This window comes from Schistocerca americana, chromosome 2, assembly GCF_021461395.2.
Source record: "Schistocerca americana isolate TAMUIC-IGC-003095 chromosome 2, iqSchAmer2.1, whole genome shotgun sequence".
Taxonomy (NCBI): domain Eukaryota; kingdom Metazoa; phylum Arthropoda; class Insecta; order Orthoptera; family Acrididae; genus Schistocerca; species Schistocerca americana.
This window is the reverse complement of record NC_060120.1, coordinates 1,051,471,826-1,051,496,955: the sequence shown is the minus strand read 5'-3', so window position 1 is coordinate 1,051,496,955 and position 25,130 is coordinate 1,051,471,826. Positions and strand designations below refer to the sequence as shown.

Below are 25,130 nucleotides of genomic sequence, written 5' to 3'. Positions count from 1 at the left end.
TATCACCCACGAATTCTAGTTACTTGTTCAAGATGGCAAGAGTCAATCGAGGAGCAACACCTCGGAAGATGTCCAGCACCGTTCTGTGCAAAACGTTAGGAACAGAAGAGTGTAATGGACCATGACATTAAACCCCAAAAGATCTACCAGCAGCAATTCATACGGTTGTGAAAGGCTTCATTGTTCGAGATCGCACTATATATGCAGTTCGATGCACTCAGATTTTCTTCATTCCAAGTATCTGCCTTGTCCATGCTCGTATAGCATTTCTTCATTTTCAGTTACATTTCCATTCGCCATTTTCTGTTCCCATACTCTTCTTCCTCAAACACTGGTATCTTAATGTCAGCCACATGCAATTTCACAAAGCACATTTTAAAAATCGACTTTTTAGTTCGCAATCCATCACTTCTTTTCTCAGTTTACAGCTGCAGACTTCTATCATGTTGAGGATATTTATTTAGAAAAAAGCAAGTACAAATACATACATCTGTCTTTACACAGTAAACACATTCAAGGCTTGGAACTAACCAACTAACTGTTGAGCAGTGAAAATATAATACCCATCGTTGAGATCCCTGTCTACAAAGTCAATATTATCGATATCAATGTACCACATTCCGACATTCTTAACAACATAGGCATTACATAATCGTATTTATCAACCAGTACTGGGCAGCGACTTTCAGTTAAAATGTCCTGCTCTGTACAGGAATTATATAACATGTGTCTGAGTACAAGTTGTGACGCAGGAATGAGAATATATGGGAATTTGGGTGTGGCAGTGAGCTGTGCATTGATAGCCAAAGCGGTTAAGGTGAGCAGTTGCCTAAAGTTAGAAATCCAGGTAAGAGCCCTGGTCCAGTGAATACATTTCGTGTTTGCATGTCCGAAGGAACAAAGGAACATTGCATCATTCTCCTTAACAACACAGGCAGTGCAATATCGTATTTATCTGTCGATACCAGGCAGTTACTTTCAATTAAAATGTCATTCCCTGTACAGGAATTACATCACCCTGTCTTCATGGAACTCCCAAAACCGGATTTCGTAAACCGATATCCTAATACCACTTCTGGGTGGTCATCACTACGTTTACATGCAACACATCTACCAGAAGACAAAAGCGGAATTTCGGAAACCGGTTTTCAGTGTTGCATTTACACGTGAAGGCCTGAAGTGGATTTGGTTGTCCAGTAAAATATGGCACCTGGAAAACAGCTGTTTCAGTTTGTGATTTAGTCAGCACAATTGCTATTTATCTTCAATTAGACGAGGTGTAAAAAGCTTCATTCTACTATTTCTACTTATCCTTCACTCTACAAAAAGCCACTCTGTCCATATTACCCGAAAATTTGTAAAAACAAGAAGAAATCTGACAGCCCAAAATCACGTTCCAAAACTGGTTGTGTTTTCATGGGGGCGAAAATCGATTTCGGAAATGGAGAACCGACAACTAGAAGCGAATTTCCAGAATTAATTGTGAAGTGTTTACATAACCACCCAGGAGCAGTATTGGCGGTTTACGGAATCCGGCTTTGGGAGCCCCATGTAAACGGGATACATGTAAACACTTCAAAATTTATTCTGGAAATCCGCTTCTAGTTGCCGGTTTTCCAATTCCGAAAACGATTTTCGCTCCACGTAAAAGCAAATGGTTTTGAAACGTGCTTGAACTGTCAGGTTTCCTCTTGTTTTTACAAATTTTCAGCTAATGTGGGTGCAGTCGCTTTTTGTGCAATGAAGGATAAACAGAAATATTAGCCTGAAGCTGTTTGCACCTCATCTAATTTGAGAGAAATAGCGATTGTGCTGACTAAATCATAAAAGGTATCTGCTGTTTCCCATGCGCCACACTTAACTGGGGTAGCAAATCCACTTCAGACCTTAACATCTAAACAACACAGCGAAAAACGGTTACTGTAATTCGGTTTTCGTATTCCAGAAGACTTGTGACATGTAAAGGTAGTGAATGTGTGAACGAGTACAGGTTGTGATGCAGGAACGACGATGTATAGAAGTCTGGGTCTGGCCGTGAGTCGTACATGGATAACCAAAGCGGTTAAAGCAACGACTTGCGTAAAGCGGGAATAACGGGTTTGAGTCTCGGTCCAGCTGAAATTTTCATTGTCGGCATTCCCTTATATAGCTGCTCATAATCGCAACTGTGAATATATTTCATAAGATTTCAAATGGCAATTAAGTTTGTAAGAAGTAGAACATGGAGCAAAAATACAACATGTAGAACAACATCCAGGATTCATGTAAGTAGAAGTTTAAATCATTACTACGTTACAGAAAAGCAACCTGCCAGAACATATATTTACAATGTCCTAAATGTAAACATGTTAGTACAAAAAAAAGTACAGTACACATACCAAGCTATTGAAGACGCCTGGCAAAAAATACAGGCGAAACACTTATGGCACAAAAACTGTGTTCCATTCAGTTTTAGTTAGACAGTCCAAAAATAAAAATTATCAACACACCATAATATTATATGCAACTAAAACGCCAGGGCTATAAAAGTTGAATGACAGTCTCTTCTCCACACGCATTAACAAATGACACTTGGATTTCACAAAAAAACGTGATGACTTTGATCCATTGTGAGTGCACTCCACTTTGATTACATGACGTGGCAGTGGTGAAAACTATTTCGTCATGATGGCAAAAATCATCAGTGCATTCTAGCCATAGAGGTTAAACTAAGGAGAGAGGGCATTATCTGTGCTGAGTATAAGCATTGACCTAAGCCGCAGGGAGGTGGCAGACTGCCATGTTTTTGTGCCCAAAACAAGACTTTCTTAAAACTATGTGTGAATCTTGCCTTTTCTGCTTAAAGCTCTCAAATCGGCAGTTGTATCAGAGAGTATGTACTTAGATACAACATACTTTCATGGATGAATACTCATAATCACAGTAAAAACATAACCTGTTGATGTGAAGTTTCATTTGTTAAGCATACCTACATTGTGGCAAAACAGCCAATGCTTTTAATTTAACTCTCATTATTATCTATATTGTTCACAAAAGAAGAGTCTTTAGATCATTTTACTAGATGTATCCACCAAAATGAACGATTCTCAGATTGTCTTTGCTTGAATGAAAGTTTCACTTAGATCGAAACATGGTACAAAAATAGTTTCAGGTTAGCCACATTTAAGCATACTCACTAAAACGAAAATTGTACACTTAATGTCAGGCAAAACCTTTCCTTCTCTCACATAATATTGCCTTCACGAAACTTGTTTACAAAGTTATTTACGACAAGGAACTGATCTATGGGTTGTTTTTGGACCTTTCCAAACTGTTTGATCTTATAAATCATAATCTACAGCTGTTAAAACTGTATAATTATGGTGTCTGTGGTATTTCCTATGAGTGATTCAAGTCATATTTAACTGATAGGAAACAAAGAGTACAAATTTCTCAGGATGGAAATGCGTACCATTCTGAATATAAAAGCTTAATTATGGCGTGCCCCAGCGCTCGGTATAGGGACCATTGTTATTCTTGATTTTTATTAATGACCTGCCTTAACAGTTTTCAACAGTTTATACCATTCTGGAAACATCCCCCAGGCTGTGGCTAAGCCATGCCTCCGCAATATTCTTTCTTTCAGGAGTTCTGCAAGGTTCGCAGGAGAGTTTCTGATTCAATAGTAGAGCACATGTCAACATAGCCAAAGTATTTATGGCCATCAAGTACAACATTCTGCCTTATTGCAATGTCATCCATTATCGGACTACAAAAAACAGGGTAGTTTGAGCTAGATGAGGCAGTTTTCACTCTCAAAAGTTCAAATGTCTCACTTGTGAAACCAGGTGCCCCATCCACATTATGATACCACTTGCTTACTGTTCGAGGATGTGGCACACAAGTACCAAATGTGGCCCTGATGTAATCATAAGCCCTCAGTGAATAAAAGTTAAGTGTTAAAGCAAAAGACATAAAAGCTGCATCATATTTTCTAGGAATAAAGGAACCTGTAGTCTTTGCAAACTACTTTCACTTATTCCTGATACACTTTCCAGCAGTGAAACACTTTCTTCATCCATATAGTTCTTCTTCTGCAGTGCCTTTATTACAATTTTTAAATTAGTATTTTGCTTCTTGAGGCAGCAGTTCTTTTGCTGAAGAAGCTTTATCTTCTTATGGTACTGCTTGTTTTCTCCTCACACTATTTTCAATTTTCTCTTTACATGAGCAGTAGGGTCATCATGTGGTATGTGTATGTATTCATGGGATCATCTTCTGGCAACACTAGAAAACAAACAGATTCATGAAATTTCAAAGGTATCAAGAAATTTTACAAAATTTTTAGTTCCATAAATTATCATTTCTGGAATATTGGTGTCCAATATCTATTCTGTGCTTGATGGATTGGTTGTTTGTTTTCTGGGATTAAAAGGGATGAATCCTTGTGGTCATCAGTCCCTTTGCTTCATAGATCCATAAGTATTCTGCATACACCCCTGCTACCACCCAATCACCTTTATTGCCACTACAATAACATAAACTAAAAACTGTATCTCATATACCTCTCCTCCTTTATCATAAATCTTACATATGAGGAGCAGTTAAGGTGTAAGGCAGGCTAAAGAGGCTCTGCCGTATAAATTTATTCACCCAAAGAGATCCACAGGAGAAAAAAGTTGGAAACCACTGCACAAGATGTTTTATGTTCACTGTAAAACATAGGCTCTTGATAACCTGTTGACTGTTCATCCACCTCTTCGTAACGTTTTGCAGACAGGATATCTCCTGCAATGGTTTCTGCAAAACATGTTTCTGGTTTGGAACATGTAACATTTGCTCAAGTATACAGCATGTATTCAGCAGGCTATACTCGAGTCCTATGGCCTAAAACTGTCGTAATTTTGGCATACAATACAACTGTGCTATTTATAAGACTACCAGTAGGCATCAATGCGACACCAAAAATTGTTCACTGTCTGGTTGGAAGACTAACAATTCGTATAGAGTCTGGTTGGCAGTTGTATAATTATTACAAACCGCTGCTTGTAACTACTGCAACACTACATTAACACATACAATTGTTTTATATAGGCTTAAATCTCAAACTATACACCCTAATGGTCTAATAGAGATAACAGGGTGTGGTAGAAATTTGCTTTACCAGGCAATTTCTGAAGGCATTAGCGCATATCGTTGTGTATCATACGAAATTAAGTATTAAATGAAGTAAAACTTATAATTTCATCGGATTTATGTTGCTGTATATGAGGCTTGGCTGCACTGTAGTCCGATCCACGAACGATGGCGGTTGGCGCATATTCGCGTACACGCGTGCTTTCCGCTTGAAGAAAGCATATATCCTGCAAATTACGTCTCTCGCTTGCTTATACAGAATTTAACACTTACCACCACAATCAGCGATGACAACTCGCAACAAACGGAATCAAAATTCACTAAACAAGTCTCTACAATCACGTTTAATGCTCGCATTAGCTACAGCATTCACAGCAGAGCGCTCAGAACATGCAGAACTCTCATTGGCTGTCGGAGAATACGTTACGTAGTTGCGCAGATCCAGTCTATACTCGGCCACCATCATTCGTGACTCCAACTATAGTTATCTCATCACAACGGGAATAAGAAAACAGCAATAGAAATATGTTTGCTCAGCTTCACGGAGTCTACACACATTAGAAGATACCAATCTATACTCAGCAGAAATCAGTTTTAAAATTGGCATCTAGTTAATTTCACGATCATGCAAACAGTTTACAAGCAATCACTGCATGCATAGGTTTTACAAGCAACAGAGAAACTTTCTAACACAAAAATTGGCATAGTGCACAGTAATCACATGCACAGAAAAGTCATAGACTATGTTATAAATTTCAAATAAATGATCGCTTCTTGGTAACACAATTCACTCAATGGATAGTATCAAATGCAAACAATGAAATAAAATTACACATGGCACGCCAGTACCATATGGAACCACACTGTCAGCAAATTGTGTCATACAAATACGTATAATGCAATTAAGAATTACAATCGTGTTTGAAACATGTAGTGCAAGTTATACTCTGCAGGTTCTAAGGAAACGATGAGAAAATGCATTGCATGGCGCCGCGTTTGAGGCAAAGATTTGATAGTGCAACAAGCCACTTCTTTTAACGCTATTTATGTATTTAAATAGCCCCGTTAGTGGTTTCTAACCGACAGTTTCATCATCAGACGGCTTGTTCGCGTTGAGATATATTTTACATTAACTTTTGTTTTCTCAAATGATGTAATTTCCTTGGGGTAAATCATTGTGCGGTACAACTACAGTTAGATAGACGGCACGACCATCCCAAGGAAATTTTATGATTTGGGAGAACCAAAAGTGGAAGCTAATGTAAAATTACGGCGCTATTTAAATAAATAAATAGTATTGTAAAATGTGACTGGTTGCCGTTATATTTTCTGTGTTTTGACTGTGCCGTGAGCTCAGAATGTCAGTTTTCGACAAAATAGCATATTCTACTATATTTTGTTGGTGCCCAGTCTTTTCATCGCAGTACCTTGACCCACAAACTTTTCTTGGCAGTGTCCTTTGAGAAGAAACAGTGCACTGTAAACATAAAAGTTTGAGGGTAATTAGTGAAATCACTGAAGTACACAGTCCTTTTTAAACTGGAATTATTTCTTTAGCTACTGTGGAAGGTGACCGGTGACTTTCCGTTTCTGTTTGTGCATCCGTAGGCCATACAAGTAACCATTTTTACGTTATTATTTATTTCGATAAACATCACGCCAATGGGCACTCACTACCCACAATGTTTTGGCCTCAAACAACGAGTTAAAAAAATTTTAACTCGTTGGCATCAAAGAAATGGTTAAGTCGCTGGTTTCACTTTCCCGACATGTGGGCATCTCTATAGGTCCAAATCTCCTTGCCGGGAGCAATCTGTAGAGATATCTATCGATTCGTGCCAAGGAGGTTAGAATTTTATAACCTCATGATTCGTGCTACGCCGAAGCTACCATTGACAATTCATATGACGTCATGAATGTTAACCAGTCACCGACCCCCATGCCCCGAAAGGCAATTGTTCTGCTCTCCCCACCCTTCTGGTCTAAAGTAAACGCAACTGTGCTTACCTTCTCCGCCCCCACCCATTCGACGCCACGCGCCTCCCGATACGTGTTGTGTTGATAGCAAATATCCACTTATCAGTTTGCCTTTTCCCTGTAACAGCTGTAATACTCCGAGAACAAATAGCTGGTGATGGTTGTACGCATGTGTATGTTTAATTCTTGTGGATAGTGAATTTTTTTATCTGTAGTAAAAGTGTAACTGTATTCTATTACGTAAATATTTGTGTTGAAATGAGTGATGAAGCAGTTCTTGGTCCATCGCAGGCTCGAGGGAAAAGGTTGTTTATTTGGTAACTACTCGGTACAAAACACATCTTTGGCTGGGGACGAGACGCTGCTTTCGCTCTGCCGTATAGTTAAGTTATGAATCAGGGTTTAACAGTTAACTTCGTCTATATTACACAATAATGCCTGCTCCATTTCATTTTTCCAGTCGTTATTATTCATTAAAGTTGAAAAATTCGTAAGAAGAGAAACCGCGCACTCAGGTTAATAGTTTTGTTGTACACGATGTGTTTGCGTATTTGTTTAGCCTACTTTAAAACGTTAAATATCGTGATATTTCCATAGAGGAATGAATACATGTTCGATTTGTACGTTTGTATACGATAAAGGCCGTTTATGTGCGACGCCCCATCCGCACATCACATCGTCTTAGAGATTATTCAGTCCGTCATTCTTTGCCCATTGATTCTAGCTAATAATCGTCAGCTGAGAGTATAAGGTGCGTCATGCAATTATATTTGTACAGTGAAGAAAACGGGAATACATTTTACTGGCACATATGTGGTTATAACATTTCTTTCTACAATATTACAGCTAAAATTTAATGTGAAATTTAGTACTCATTCATACCGTATAGAAATTTCTCTGTAAGGTACAATTTTAAGCGATTTTTAAATGAGTTTAATTTCCTTTCTTCCCTAACAAAATTGGTTGAGGTAGCATGTTTGAAAACCCATTGGGAGCACCCATTGTTATTTTGAAATTTTCCTAACACTAATAATCCATTTCCTTTTGTTGCGTTTTGTGGAGGTGTTTTATCATTTACTCTACTACCATATCTCTCTCTCTCTCTCTCTCTCTCTCTCTCTCTCTCTCTCTCTCTCTCTCTCTCTCTCTCTCTCTCTCTCTCTCACACACACACACACACACACACACACACACACACACACACACACGTGGAGAGAGAGAGAGGACATACAATGTCAAAAGCTTGTCTTTAAGTTTGTCTGGATGGTATTTTTGCTATAGGTATACACCTACTCTTTTATGGATACCTGTCTTTAGCACTTCCCCATATATAATTGAGTATGTCATATGTGGGAACAAAGGTGCATATTATATTGTCCTGAGAACTTTTATCTTCCGCCCCTTTTGCTGTTTGCGGCATGAGGAAACTCTGGATGCTTGTCATTTTACATATATCTTTGTGCTCTCTCTCCCCCCGGTCAGATGTTATCTTCAATAGTTCCTAAAAATTATGTGCTGCTTACTTCTTTAAATGCCTCTCTATTTAATTTAATATTTTCATTGTACATTTCACTCTAGTTTGGAACACTAGTTAATTTGTTTTAGATTGATTTATAAAAAGATTGTTTTGACTAGATATTTGTTTGCAGTTTCAGTATTCAGGAGTGCATCCCTTACAGGCTCTTCCTTTGTGTCAGCTGCACATATAATTAGTATAGTGTAATGGGCATACATTGTAAGTTTCTGTTTTATACAGAGTGGTTCAGGTGGAATGTCACATAATTTTTGAGGTGATTCTAAGTATAAAAATAAACTGAAAAAGTCATATGAGCATGTGTACAATTTTTGATCATTTCGGAACTGGATCGGGTTGAAGGCTACACATAGCGATGAATGGATATGATAAGTGCAAACATTACTTACCTAAATGCTGTGTAGGCACTATGATGGTCAGAATAATTGTGGGACAGATGACTGATCCATCCTGCAAGAGCTGTGGGGATTCTCCAACAGATGGCAGGACTGTGATGTCACACTGAACCAACAGCCGCAAGTGTATCCAATTTGCAATCAGTGGTTTGATCAGTGAGCAGTCATTAGACCATGTACTTGTCACACTTTAGTGTTGTTTAATAGGGCAAGTGCATTGTGTCTGCGAAAACCAACATGCCACATACAGGTACATGGAAGTGCCCGTACGGTTATGAAAGAATACCAGAGATGTTTCCCTGATCGACAAACCCCTATGCCATGGTATTTCCCAGGGTTTTTCAAACATAATATGAATCCAGAACACTACCCCATGGACACGTAATATCAGAATGTGAAGCCATCCAGTCAGATGGGGAAAGAGAAGACATTATTGCAATGGTGCAATTGCGTCCCACCACCAGTACACGGTGCGTTAGCCATCAGCTCGATATTCCACAGGTGCGAGTGTGGCATGTTACTTTCTCAGGGCTTGTATCCATTCCATTTGCAGGCTGTGCATCATCTGTATCCAAGTGGCCCAGTTAGCAGACAAAATTGTTTGTGAATGGTTGACTGTGCACAGAAACGTCATGGCATAGTCCAGATCAATTCAGGCACGCTAGGGACAAGTCTTACCTTCATAGTCTCAGATGTTATTGAATTTAGAGTATGTTAAAATGAAGGATTAAGTAAGGAACATGTATTTTTTTGTTTTCTTAAAACAAAAAAACAAAAAAAATCTGCCCGACGAGATACAGCCCTCCAAAAATAACTCTGCGCATACCATTTTGAAGATGCAAATTTTAGAAAAAATTTTAAAACAGTTATAGATATTTTATTGGTTTTTTTTCTTCTTTTATTTGAAAGATAATTGCTTTATTATTACAAAGAAATCCTCCATTTGTACTTATCTGTTAAAGTTGTTTTACTGTAGTGTTCTTAATTTTTTATAATTTATGGGAAAAACAATTTTTTTTTCAAGAATACCAATCCATAAAATTTTGATTTTCTTTCTGCTGATTAGTACCATTTAGTTCTACATTCCCTGAAAAGGAGAGCTTCCACTTTTAGAGTGAACTGGTTTTATAAACTCTTGAAATTTTTGCCATACATAAAACTTGTTTTATTACCGCGTTATCACATAACAGGCTCATAGAAATCAAAACCTAGCCTTATTTAACATAACTTTAGTTTTGAAAGATGAATAAGATACTCATTTTTCAAGCATTTTAATGTTGTTGTGGTCTTCAGTCCAGAGACTGGTTTGATACAGCTCTCCATGCTACCCTATCCTGTGCAAGCTTCTTCATCTTCCAGTACCTACTGCAACCTACTTCCTTCTGACTCTGCTTAGTGTATTCATCTCTTGGTCTCCCTCTACGATTTTTGCCCTCCACACTGCCCTCCAATATTAAATTGGTGATCCCTTGGTGCCTCAGAACATGTCCTACCAACTGATCCCTTCTTCTAGTCAAGTTGTGCCACAAACTCCTCTTCTCTCCAATTCTATTCAGTACCTCCTCCGTTATGTGATCTGCCCATCTAATCTTCAGCATTCTTCTGTAGCACCACATTTCGAAAGCTTCTGTTCTCTACTTGTCCAAACTATTTATCATCCATGTTTCACTTCCATACTGGCTACAATCCATACAAATACTTTCAGAAACCACTTCTATCACTTAAATCTATATTCGATGTTAACAAATTTCTCCTCTTCAGAAACGCTTTCCTTGCCATTGCCAGTCTACATTTTATATCCTCTCTACTTCGATCAGTTATTTTGCTCCCCAAATAGCCAAACTCCTTTACTACTTTAAGTGTCTCATTTCCTAATCTAATTCCCTCAGCATTGCCCAACTTAGTTCGACTAGATTCCATTATCCTTGTTTTGCTTTTGTTGATGGTCATCATATATCCTCCTTTCAAGACACTGTCCATTCCGTTCAGCTGCTCTTCCAGGTCCTTTGCTGTCTCTGACAGAATAACAATGTCATCGGTGACCCTCAAAGTTTTTATTTCTTCTCCATGGATTTTAATACCTACTCCGAATTTTTCTTTTGTTTCCTTTACTGCTTGCTCAATATACAGTTTGAATAACATTGGGGAGGGGCTACAACATTGTCTCACTCCCTTCTGAACCACTGCCTCCCTTTCATGCCCCTCGACTCTTATAACTGCCATCTGGTTTCTGTACAAATTGTAAATAGCCTTTTGCTCCCTGTATTTTACCCCTGCCACCTTCATAATTTGAAAGAGAGTATTCCAGTCAACATTGTCAAAAGCTTTCTCTAAGTCTACAAATGCTAGAAATGTAGGTTTGCCTTTCCTTAATCTTTCTTCTAAGACAAGTCGTAGGGTCAGCATTGCCTCACGTGTTCCAATATTTATACGGAATCCAGACTGATCTTCACCGAGGTCGGCTTCTACCAGTTTTTCCATTCTACTGTAAAGAATTTGCGTTAGTATTTTGCAGCCGTGACTTATTAAACTGATAGTTCGGTAATTTTCACATCTGTCAACACCTGTTATCTTTGGGATTGGAATTATTATATTCTTCATGCAGTCTGAGGGTATTTCGCCTGTCTCATATATCTTGCTCACCAGATGCATTTTAAATGGCTCCAAAATGTATGTGACAGCTCCAAAGACTTAAAGATTTCAATTTATACGACTTCTGTGCACTCTGTTTTGTACTGAAGTTAGCCAGCTGATGAACTAAAAATGTGTTCCAGTGCTTCATTTTCTTCCTTTGATATAGAGTAATGCCTTCCTGTTGAACCAATTTTCAGAAAAATCACAGTGAAGCACTAAACACGGTTCTTCAGCCTGTACACACCCTTTCACTTCTGCAATGTATTGTTGTTGCAATTTCTTCAGGTGCTGCTGTGTTACTGCTTTCACTGACCATTTACCAAGTTCATCAATGAAACTGTCAAAGGCAACAGTTTTCTTACATTAGTTTATTTTCCTCCCAAGCCGCCTATGTAATTTCTACAGAGTTACATGCTACATCTTTCAGGCCAAGTGTCTGTAAAGACAGTCCTCCCTCTCCAGGGCAGTTACCACATTCTTGAAACAAACAAGTCTCTCGCTTTATGTCACAGACTACTAATGACTTCACACGCCCAACCAAGGTGTCGTATGTCACATGCTCCAGTATGTTCTTCAAAATTCGCACAGCACACACATTAACAGACATATCTAGGTGAGTTTGTAATTACCCACTTAGGTCGTAGTGCATAAAATTTTGATCTTCCAATATGTGAAGTTGTATAGTTGCTTATATAAATTGCAAAAGTTTCTTTAATACGGCAAGTCATGTACACTGAAGTTAGCCAGCTGATGAACTAAAAATGTGTTCCAGTGCTTCATTTCCTTCCTTTGATATAGAGTAATGCCTTCCTGTTGAACCAGTTTTCAGAAAAATCTCAGTGAAGCACTAAACACAGTTCTTCAGCCTGTACACACCATTTCACTTCTGCAAGTCATGTACACCTTCCCTTTCACAACTTTTAGACTTTCAGCTGTTACAGTTGTAGTGTCTCGTTTGTTGGCACTCTGGCGAGAACAGTCCCATTTATCTTTCAGGTAAAATGACTGCACTATGTGAACTTGAGCTGCTTGTACGGGATGACCATAATAGGGATCTGGTCTTCCAAAGACTCCTTTTACAGACCTCACATTCCTTATTTTGTCTACCATATACATTGATACTGATGGAACATGGTTCAAAATTGTTTTTTTTTAAAATGTCTCTGGAATAATACTTAAAACCTGCACCTTTTTCAGATACTACCATTGTTCTTATTCTGTCAAAACATTTAGAATACAAAAAGTCATCACTGGAAACACCTTCAATTTGAAACAGAGTTTTCAAATGGAACATTTATTCCCAATCTGAACAAAGTCTGTTTTTTTGTTTGTCTTATATATCATTATTTTATGGATATGCAAACAGTCAGCACACTTCACTCTCCTGTGGCCCCATTTAGGAAACATTTCAAACAGTCCTTTTTATAAGACACACTGCAACTGTGTCAACTGGAAAACTCCTAGCGAAAACACAGAACTCACTGGATGGTTTCAGATTTCTCAGAAGCCTCTTCGGTAAACAAATTAGCACAGAACAACTACAATACAGACACCTGCAACGAACAACCATGACAAAGAAACTGACAAGAAACTACGAGGGCAGTTCAATAAGTAATGCAACACATTTTTTTTCTCGGCCAATTTTGGTTGAAAAAACCGGAAATTTCTTGTGGAATATTTTCAAACATTCCCGCTTCGTCTCGTATAGTTTCATTGACTTCCGACAGATGGCAGCGCTGTACGGAGCCATTTTAAATGGCGTCTGCAACGGATGTGCGTTGCAAACAACGGGCAGTGATCGAGTTTCTTTTGGCGGAAAACCAGGGCATCTCAGATATTCATAGGCGCTTGCAGAATGTCTACGGTGATCTGGCAGTGGACAAAAGCACGGTGAGTAGTTGGGCAAAGCGTGTGTCATCATCGCCGCAAGGTCAAGCGAGACTGTCTGATCTCCCGCGTGCGGGCCGGCCGTGCACAGCTGTAACTCCTGCAATGGCGGAGCGTGCGAACACACTCGTTCGAGATGATCGACGAATCACCATCAAACAACTCAGTGCTCAACTTGACATCTCTCTTGGTAGTGCTGTCACAATTGTTCACCAGTTGGGATATTCAAAGGTTTGTTCCCGCTGGGTCCCTCGTTGTCTAACCGAACACCATAAAGAGCAAAGGAGAACCATCTGTGCGGAATTGCTTGCTCGTCATGTGGCTGAGGGTGACAATTTCTTGTCAAAGATTGTTACAGGCGATGAAACATGGGTTCATCACTTCGAACCTGAAACAAAACGGCAATCAATGGAGTGGCGCCACACCCACTCCCCTACTAAGAAAAAGTTTAAAGCCATACCCTCAGCCGGTAAAGTCATGGTTACAGTCTTCTGGTACGCTGAAGGGGTTATTCTGTTCGATGTCCTTCCCCATGGTCAAACGATCAACTCTGAAGTGTATTGTGCTACTCTTCAGAAATTGAAGAAACGACTTCAGCGTGTTCGTAGGCATAAAAATCTGAACGAACTTCTCCTTCTTCATGACAACGCAAGACCTCACACAAGTCTTCGCACCCGAGAGGAGCTCACAAAACTTCAGTGGACTGTTCTTCCTCATGCACCCTACAGCCCCGATCTCGCACCGTCGGATTTCCATATGTTTGGCCCAATGAAGGACGCAATCCGTGGGAGGCACTACGCGGATGATGAAGAAGTTATTGATGCAGTACGACGTTGGCTCCGACATCGACCAGTGGAATGGTACCGTGCAGGCATACAGGCCCTCATTTCAAGGTGGCGTAAGGCCGTAGCATTGAATGGAGATTACGTTGAAAAATAGTGTTGTGTAGCTAAAAGATTGGGGAATAACCTGGTGTATTTCAATGCTGAATAAAACAACCCCTGTTTCAGAAAAAAAATGTGTTGCATTACTTATTGAACTGCCCTCGTACATCAAACTGTAAGAAATATCTGCAACAATGAAAGTGAAAAGAAATAACTGCAACAAAGAAAGTAATAAGAAATAACTGCAACAAAGACAATAGAAGTAAACATTGTAACAAAGAAATTAATAAGAAACAACTTCAGTAAAGACATACATTAGCTTTGAAAGTTAAAAAAAAAAGATATTTTAAAATAAAACCTGTCGGACTTAGAAGTGAAAGCTCTCCATTACAGAGAATATAGTACCACATGGTACTAATCAACAGAAAAAGAAGTAACTTTTCTGGATTGGGATTTTTGAAAAAAAAAATTTTTTTCTCTAAATTATAAAAAAAATTCAAATGGTGACAGTAATGGAACTTTGACAGATAAGTCCAAACGGAGGATACCATTGTAACCATAAAACAATTCTCTTTCAGATAAAAAAGCTCTAACAAAATATTTAGAACTGTTACACAGATACAGCATTTTAAAATTTTTTCCAAAAAGCGAACCTTCAAAATGGTGTTCACAGTGTCATCTTTGGAGGCCTGCATCTCGGGGCAGGAATTTTTTTGGAGAAAACAAAAAAAATGTGTTTCTTGCTTACTCCTGAATTTTAACATATGCTAAATTCAATATTATCAGAGACTATGAAGGTAACTCTCTCCCCCCCTGCCTCTAAAGCGATACGGATTATGCCTCTGTTGTGACTCGCCGATCTTTCAAAGTGCTGCAGCGCAGTTAAGTTACGCGCGTCCTTTACATGCGGCGCTGTCTGCCAGCCATGCAGCAGCAGCGCCACCTAAGCGGCCAGCCAGCGACTGCTAGACTTGGACTCAGTTATGATTTGACTGTTAAAGTGTGCACATGTCTTACTCTGTTTACTTGATCTATGACTTTCATCTATTACGTCTTCCTGGAAAAATATTTGTTCAACTTGAAGTTATTACAGTTGGCGATGAGGTAGTGATTTTTCTTTTCCATCGTTGACCCACATGTTTCCATGGCTACTTTAAAGCAACTATTGCAAAGTCTCATAAAACAGCTAACGCTTCTCACAAATTTGATTCGTGATTTCGTCGTGGCATCAAATGCGGGGCATCTCTCATCGTTGTCTCTACCTACTTTTCCTCCTTACGACGAGACGGCGGAAGACTGGTCTGATTACGAAAAATGTCTTCGATAGCACTTCTTGGCATTTCATGTCGCGGACGAACAAACATGTAAGTCTCTGTTCCTTTCAAAGATTTCACCTCAAATGTATCGGTTGTTGTCGCAATTGGCTCCTTTGAAAGATCCTGCGTCTTTGTCCTTTGCTGAAATGTGCTCCCATCTGTCCATCTGTTTTCAAAAGCAAACGCCTCTCGTGTTGCCTTTTATCGTTGTCAAAAACAACCGAATCAATCCTATCGCACTTGGGCTGCTGAACTTCATGGCCTCAGTAGAAAGTGTCAATTTGTTACTGAAGTTCACAAAGAATCCTATGCAGATTCTGTGGTATGGGATGCTATTATCCGATCGGCGCCCGATAAAGAAGTTAGGCAACGTGCCCTTCAGTTGGCAAATCCGACTCTAGATGAAGTCCTATCCATCGCTCAGTCTTTTGAAATTTCTCGCGACGCTGGAGCGCAAATAGAGGCATGGGGCGACGTCGGTGAAATACAACTTCTGTGCGATGTTGACAAAGCGTGTGGCATGTCCCCGCCGGCCGACATGGCTGCAGTACGCTCCCAAGTGCAGCCTCGGCCTAACCATAAACAAACCTCTAAGAAACTGCAGCAAAACCCACGGCAACTTCCTTCATGTCCGCGGTGTTTTACGAAACATTCACGTGAAGATTGTTCCCAATGTTGGGCCGTGTGTCACAAATGCAAAAAAAAAAAAAAAAGGGTCATTTGTCATCCGTTTGCAAATCCGACCGCATACATGATGTTCATGAACATGACGCTGATTCTGATTCTGTGTTGTCTGTCAATTGTACTTCTTCCCTTTCAGGGAAGTTATTCCTCAGTGTCCAAATACTTGGTCGAGATGTTCACATGCAGGTGGATACTGGTTCTGCTACCACTATCATCAGTTCTCAGGCGTATCTTCAGTTGGGTCCTCCAATCCTGTCACCTGTCACTAGGCAATTATGGACTTAAAATAAACAGAAGATTTCTCTCTTGGGACAATTTGATGCTGAGGTATCTTACAAATCTGTCGTTCACACTGTTCCCTTATTTGTGGTCGACCATAGTAATGTGGAGAATCTTTTTGGTTTCGATGCCTTTCACGTTTTTGGGTTCTCCGTAGATGACTCTGTCAATATCATCTCTTATGCTATTCCTTATGCTCAATTGGATTCCTTGTCGCCAACATTTTCATCCCTCTTTTCTCCTGGGTTAGGCCGTGCAAACGACTTTGAAGCTCATATCATGCTCAAACCCACTGCTCGGCCTAAGTTTTTTCGGGCTCGGCCCATTCCTGTGGCCCTTCGTGATCAGGTCAAACAGGAGCTGGATCGTCTCACTGCTTCAGGGGTCTGCTTCCTGTCACTTCCAGTGTGGTCCTCTCCTGTCGTTGCTAAGCCAAATGGTGATATTCGTCTCTGTGGCGATTTCAAAGTCACTGTTAATGCTCAATGCCTTATCGACACTTACCCTATGCATCCACCTGAAGAATCGTTCACTAAACTTGGTGGAGGCCAGTATTTTTCTAAACTTGACCTGTCAGAAGCTTATCATCAACTTCCTCTCGACGCTGCTTCCTGGCAGTTTCTGGTCCTTAACACGCCTTTCGGCCTCTATCAATACCAACAGTTGCCATTCGGGGTTGCCAGCACCCCTGCTCTCTCTGCGATTCTTGGAACAATTATTGTCCCTGGGTGTATAAATTATCAGGACGACATTGTTGTCACTGGCTCCACCACTGACGAACATCTTTAAAATCTCCGCACACTTTTTCATGTCTTACAGACTGCTGGTCTTAAGTGTAATCTTAAGAAATCAAAATTTTTTCAGGCATCTATCACGTACTTTGGGTTTCAACTCTCTCGGGATGGTATTTGTCCGCTTCAGCAAACTGTCGCTGCAATCGATGCCCTTTCTTGCCCTACATCTGTTAAGGCACTGCAGGCCTTCTTGGGGAAAATAGCATACTGTCACAAGTTTTTACCATCTGCTGCTTCGGTGGCTCAGCCGTTGCATCGCCTGTTGCATAAAAACGTGCCTTTTCACTGGTCCGCTTCGTGCGATGCAGCTTTCCAGAAATTGAAGACTATGAAACTTCCTGGCAGATTAAAACTGTGTGCCGAACCGAGACTCGAACTCGGGACCTTTGCCTTTCGCGGGCAAGTGCTCTACCAACTGAGCACCCAAGCACGACTCACGCCCCATCGTCAGAGCTTTACTTCCGCCAGTACCTCGCCTCCTAGCTTCCAAACTTTCTGGAAATATCCCCCAGGCTGTGGCTAAGCCATGTCTCCGCAATATCCTTTCTTTCAGGAATGCTAGTTCTGCGAGGTTCGCAGGAGAGCTTCTGTGAAGTTTGGAATGTAGGAGGCGAGGTACTGGCGGAAGTAAAGCTGTGAGGACTGGGCGTGAGTCGTGCTTGGGTAGCTCAGTTGGTAGAGCACTTGCTCACGAAAGACGAAGGTCCCGAGTTCGAGTCAGGTCCGACACAGAGTTTTAATCTGCCAGGAAGTTTCATATCAGCGCACACTCTGCTGCAGAGTGAAAATCTCATTGAAGACTGTGCTGAAACAGGCCCTGTGCCTGGCTACTTATCGACCTGGCCAACATCTTGTTCTTGCCACGGTCGCCTCTCAATATGGGGTTGGTGCAGTCCTTGCGCACCATTTTTCTGACGGTTCTGAACAACCCATTGCTTATGCCTCCAAAACGCTCACGGATGCCCAACAAAAGTATTCTCAAATTGAAAAAGAAGCTTTGGCCATTATTTATGCTCTTCATAAGTTTCGTGTTTTTCTCTATGGATCTAAATTTCATCTTGTTATGGATCACAAACCACTTGTTTCCTTGTTTCATCCATCAACGTCACTTCCCGACAAGGCTGCACGCCGCCTCCAGCGTTGGGCTCTTTACTTGTCTTGTTTCAATTATGAGATTCATTTCTGGCCGACGGCTCAACATGCAAATGCTGATGCACTGTCTCGCCTTCCCATGGGTCCTGATCTGGCATTCGATTGGGACGAACTTTTGTGTTTCCACCTGGATGTTGCCGGGCAGCGGGTTGTGGACAGGTTCCCCATCGCCGGGGACCGGCTGGCGGCTGCTACAGGTTCTGACCCTACCCTCTCCCGGGTTTTACGCTGTATTCAGAAGGGTTGGCCAGATCATCTGTCCGCTAAGACTTCTGATCCATTGCGGAACTACTACGCTTTGCATTACCGCCTCACGGCTAGGGATGGTGTTATCCTCCTTTCCACCGACAATGCTTCGTCGCATGTTGTGGTACCTGCGTTTTTGCGTGCTTCGGTCTTGCGCGTCCTTCACCAAGGGCTCTGGGCTGTGTCTCGAACAAAATACCTGGTGCGCCGTCATGTGTACTGGCCCGGCATCGACTCTGAAATCGCACACATGGTCGCTGCCTGCAGCCCTTGTGTGTCACAGGCCGCCGCTCCGAAGTCATCTTTGTCACCGTGGCCTGAGAGCGTATTCGTGCTGACTTCGCGGGACCTTTTTTAGGTACTTATTGGCTTCTCGTTATTGACGCCTACTCTAACTTTCCTTTCATTGTCCGTTGCACGTCGCCTACCACCGTGGCAACCACCAATGCTCTAGCTCGCGCTTTCTCTTTGGAAGGTCTTCCCTCTTCTCTTGTTACTGATAATGGTCCGCAATTTGCCTCTTCCAATTTTGCGGATTTCTTTGCCCGTCACGGTGTCATGCATGTCATGGCCCCTCCATTCCATCCACAGTAAAACGTTGAGGCTGAACATTTAAGGCTCAGATGAGGAAACTCCTGACTTCTTCTGCTGATGATGCGCTTCTCCAATTTCTGGCTTTTTACCGTTTCACCTCCATGGGTGACCACATCCCGGCTGAGCTCTTACATGGCTGACATCCCCGCATGCTACTTCATCTTTTGCGGCCTTCCACCTCACGGCCACGGGTGCCTTCGCTTGGCCGGTTCACCACTGATGACCTTGTATGGGTATGGGGATATGGCAGGGGCCAAAATGGAATCCTGACCGCATCTTACGACACCGTGGCCAACGCCTGTATGAAATCCAGACACACACAGGTGTTGCAGTGTGTCATTCGGACCAGCTTTGACCTTGTGTGCCGGCAACTCCTGTTCTGGATGTTACTACACCACCTTCAGCTCTACCTGATGCTTGGGATACTGGAATCTCTTGTTACTCACAACACAGTCCTCTCACCATCATATCAGTGCCAGCACAAGAACTGACGCCACCAGGAGAAGTGCCCATGCAGGAATCAGATGACCATCATCTGTCGGAGCAAGTCTACTCGCCTCCTTCTCCTATGGATGCGGACACATCGCCCATGTCTCCTGTTATAACAGCTGGACTTGCTGCAATGGGCAGATTGGTGCACGGAGCCCCAGCAGATTCAGCCCCCACGTCTTCTGCTATCTCGACCCGTTGTCATCGGGGACACTTCCGTCCGTACGGGAAGCCTCCTCCTCGAGACTTTACGGCCAGTCAAACAACACCTATGGACATTAGCAATCTACAGGCCACCTCCATCGAGACCTGTGCAGAAAATTCAAAAGGGGGGAAAGTGTTGTGACTCGCCGATCTTTCAAAGTGCCACCGCGCAGTTACGCGCGTCCTCTACATGCGGCACTGTCTGCCAGCCATGCCGTAGCAGCGCCACCTAAGCGGCCAGCCAGCGGCTGCTAGACTCGGACTCAGTTATGATTTAACTGTTAAAGTGTACACACGTCTTACTCTGTTTACTTGATCTGTGAGTTTCATGTATTGTGTCGTCCTTGAAATATATTTGTTCAACTTGAAGTTATTGCAGCCTCATGCAGTATGCTTAATTTACAAATGATGGTACATTTACACACAGTGGTTTCGTGAATACCTGCAGTTCTCATAGATGGCTGATGGAGAACCCACATGACACTAGGGGAACAACATTCCAAATTAGGTTCTCAGTGAATGTCTGGTGTTGTATGATTTATGACCTGGTAATGGGGGCCTGTGTACGTGCCAAATCACATGACAGCCACAGCATATGCACATTTCCTGGTAGATGATCTACCTGCTCTTTTGGGAGATGTTGCAGAGCAATGACAGCAAATGTACCTGCAACGTGATGCTTCACTGATTCATTGTACCACAAAAGTATCCCAGTATATGACTAACACATTTCCTCAGCGGTGGATTGGCTGTAGCAGACCCATTAACTGGACTGCCAGATCACCTGATGTAACCCCATTAGACTTCTATTATGAGGCTAGGCAAAGGGTGATCCTTATACTGTGAAGGCGGATACACATTAAGAAATTGTCGCTCACATCACTGACGCTGTTGCCCACAGTAAAGCTCGCCAAGATGATGATCAGCATGCAACACAACACCCCCTCCAGTGTGTTGACAAGTGCATTGTGAGGGGACTTTTTGAATGCCTCTTGTAGGGTGGATCAGTCATCTGTCTCATGATGGAAAATAAACACACCCTGCACACTGAATCACCAGTGATTCGTTAAGGTGCACTACAGAAGGGTCGATATAACTTTGTGAATGACCCTTTAGTTGCTTCTGGTGACGTAGTGGGGTAAATAGATTGCGGACTCTCCTGCTTGACCTTCAGTTTGCAGATCTACAATGGAGTGAAGTGCCTGACCACAATCCAGGGACTGGCCTTTCTTCACATGTCTACTGTTCAGCCTCTTAACTCCTAATCAGTGATGCTGCATACATACAGAAAAGTAACATACAGACAGACAGATCACTCTAAACTGTGCCAGAGAAACTAAGAATCACAAAAGCTCTCACAGGGTTGATAATAACTCAAGTAAATTATTAAACTTAAGTTCTTCACACATATGCAACATATTCAGTTTTATATACAACACATCACTATCACAAGGAATATTACCAGACAAACTGAAATATGCTGTTGTTGGATCCCTTTACAATAAAAATAGGGTGAAGTTCTGTATTCTGCCCTAGATGCCCAATCCAGCTCGACTGGCTACTGTGTCATCCTCAGCCAGTGATATCATTGAATTCGGTATGAAAGAGACGTGGTCAGCACTCTGGTTGCCCAGTTGTTATCAGGTTTCTTGACCTTGGAAGCACCACTAGTCACTTACGTAGCTCCTCAGTTGGTCTCACAAGACTGAGTGCACCCCGTACCATTCCTTATACGAACTTGGGTCCTCTGCGTGGCAGTCAGTTGTGCTGGCCACTCAGTTATGGAGGCAGATTTACAATAAAAGTAGTAAGACAGACATTAACATATACTGACTGGTCTCACTGCTAACTTTCTTTTTGGAGGTACTGGAAATGATTGTGTGTTTAAGAACAATAACTCAACTCTCTCAAAATAAGATCTTTAGCTGTTCACAGTTTGGATTTTAAGAGCATCTCTTGCGATATTATTGTGTAGTGTGATTTGTGAATCGAAGAATGGGTTGTTTGTATTTTCTATGACATTCCAAAAACATTTGATTGTGCAGTGCACGGTACTCTTGTAGAGAAGCTGAAATAATACTGTATTAGAGACCTTATTGATAACTGGTTTCTATCATATCTAACTAAAAGGATGCAGAGAGTTGCATTTTGGAGCCCAAGGAGTGTACACAATGAAACATCAACTTCAGAGAGGGGAATAATCATTATAGGCATACCACAGAGATCAATATTGGGTCAGCTCTTGTTCTGATAATGCAAAAATGATCTGCCATCATATATTCAAGAAGCAGAAATCTTTCTCATTGCTGATATAAGTATTGTAATCAAGCCTAATGTTGGAACTGCAACACTTCAACATGCAAGTAAAATGTTCTTGTAAATTGATAACTGGTTCTCTGAAAATGGATTCCTCAGAGGTTAGATGAAACACTGCACATGCAATTCAGTACTGCACAAGAGCAGACTGCGTTACTATAAATAAGGCATGAGGGTTATAACTTAACATACCTGCTGATTGGATGTGGGTAAGAGATGGTTCACAGAGAGAGTACTCTTCATAAAAAGCCTGTCCATGTTGCCCAAAATGAAAACGTGTCTCTTTTCATTGCGAAGAATTAGTCGTTCTTCAATTTAAGTAGAAGACACTTAATCCATCTTCAGCAACTGCAATTGTATTTGTTGAAAAGAATCAGCAACCAGTTGCACAAATGAAATTTAGTTTCTTGTTGCAGGTACCTAGTGCCCTTCTTCAGAACCCAATCGTCTAAAGAAGGGTGCCATGTGCCTGGAACCAGTAAAGAAATAAAAATTTCTTTTGTGCAGTTAAGTGAAAGGGTTGCTATAAAAGGATAACGGTTCAGACTATTTACTTTGTTTATTCAGTTTGTATTATACATACTTCCTAACAACAGTTAGACTCAGACATGCTGTTTAGCATTTAATTTTGTTCACTTTTAGAATGAAATTTGCCATGCTGTATTGCCTTTTCAAATGAAACTAACACACTTTAAAAAGTTCATGGCAACAAAAATGACTGTACAAATAACATGGATGCTGCTGGCTAAAGATGACAATACATCCACCTTCTGCTAACAAGCTGAATAATCGCTCACTGTTAACATAGCTAGCTAATGGATGCTGCTGACTAAAGATGACAATACATCCACCCTCTGCTAATAAGATGATTAATCGCTCACTGTTGGCTTACTTTTTGATGGAAAACTTCCAAATCCATATTTCATCATCATCATCAGCAAATTGTTCATATTTTTGGTGCAACTCATCATTTTAATGTCTATAAAAACATCTGATCTGTACACAGGCAACAGTATATATGGCAAGGATAAACAGAATGGCACAACAATGTATAAGGTGTGATCAGTGTTCAAGTTTACTGACTTGTGAGATATCAAGAAATAGGTATAAGTATATATTTGTGTACATGTTGTCAAATAGAAAGAAATATGGTAAGTGTAGTCAGTTTACATCGTAAATTAAGACAAGGTAGGTTTTGATCAGGATGCTGAAAGAAAACAGGAATGCTAGTTCTGCGAGGTTCGCAGGAGAGCTTCTGTGAAGTTTGGAACGTAGGAGGCGAGGTACTGGCGGAAGTAAAGCTGTGCCCTCAGACTGACATTTCTCTTTGCCACACAACACTTCAAACCACTGGCACATGCAGTGACAGATGAGTATAACAGCAGATTCTAATATCTTCTTACAAGTGAGATCGCTTGGGCTAGTGCACATGCTCTGCCTATTGCTGCAGCCATTCCACTGTGATTTGGCGTGTCACCTCCTTGTGATAGCTGGTGCTTATGGAGGTCAGCTGTGCGGGCAGTTCACAACACACACTGCAGGGTTTGAGGCAGGTCTGTAGCATGAACTAAACACTGACATTACCCTATGTCCTCAGAAAATTCCAGCCTGTGTCTTACAATAAAGTGGCTTCTGTTGTCACTGATAACTCATTTTTGAGTACATATGTTTATGAAGTTGCCCTTTTCTATTCATTCATCTGTCTTACTGCCTAGGGTCTTATCCAATAATACAAATTTACATATTTCAAGAAAAGCTCAATAGTTAAAAGAATTGTGTTGCTCCTACATTGAACAGGGGGGGGGGGGGGGGACTTGTCTCAGTATTTCTGAGATTTTCTTGGGTCCAAAATATTCGTAGATAAAGTGTGTGTACACTGTGACTTCACCTATAGCATGTTCAGATATGCACAATTTGCACTCTACTTCGACTGAGTTCATTCTTCTGTACAATACCCCTCATGCTCTTTTCCAGCGCATCCAAGCTTCCTTTTCACAAATGATACACATTTGTCAGCATTTTGTTTGCAGAGTATGTTTTTCAGTGTTCTGCAGACTGTTACTTTATGAGACACACCTTTCATTAGGATTACCCTGCTTTCCATTATCAGTATTTGGGTTTTCCACAGACTTGCTGGCAAGCAAAAGAGCTTGCTGGGCACCAAATACTGTTCTCTTGGTATGTACTGCACCTCATAATCAAATTCTTGCAGAGTTAAAGTCCATCTTGCTAACCTCCCATGTCATATTTTAATTTTGAAAATGACAAAGCCTGGTGGTCAGATGCCACTAGAGATTATCAACTGGCTGGATAACAGCCGACTTTAGTTAATCTGAATAATGTGATTACGTAGGCTTTCCCGGCGTAATAAGTCATGAAAGTCTCTTCGGGTTTGCTGCCGGATCCTAAAATCAACTTGAGTACAAGTTTCACCATCTCCTCCCCGTAGAGGTACTTGATGTGATTACGTAGGCTTTCCCGGCGTAATAAGTCATGAAAGTCTCTTCGGGTTTGCTGCTGGATCCTAAAATCGAGTTGATTTTAGGATCCGGCAGCAAACCCGAAGAGACTTTCATAATCTGAATAATACTGTCAATGTGTCAGTCTCTGTTACTGACTACTGTTGTTCG

General features: G+C 41.1%; 1 protein-coding gene across 8 annotated transcripts in view; it reads left to right on the top strand.

Annotated features, from left to right (window-relative positions):
- Nucleotides 1-7,128: 7,128 nt before the first annotated feature.
- The window catches only part of LOC124596463 (zinc finger protein OZF-like), a 170,016-nt gene continuing 152,014 nt past the window's right edge, over nt 7,129-25,130 (top strand). For 2 of the 8 annotated variants that reach the window (XM_047135605.1, XM_047135602.1), the window contains exon 1: nt 7,135-7,255. The gene's annotated coding sequence lies outside the window, so the exon portion shown is untranslated. The other 6 variants (XM_047135604.1, XM_047135599.1, XM_047135603.1 and 3 more) reach the window with 5 other exon arrangements.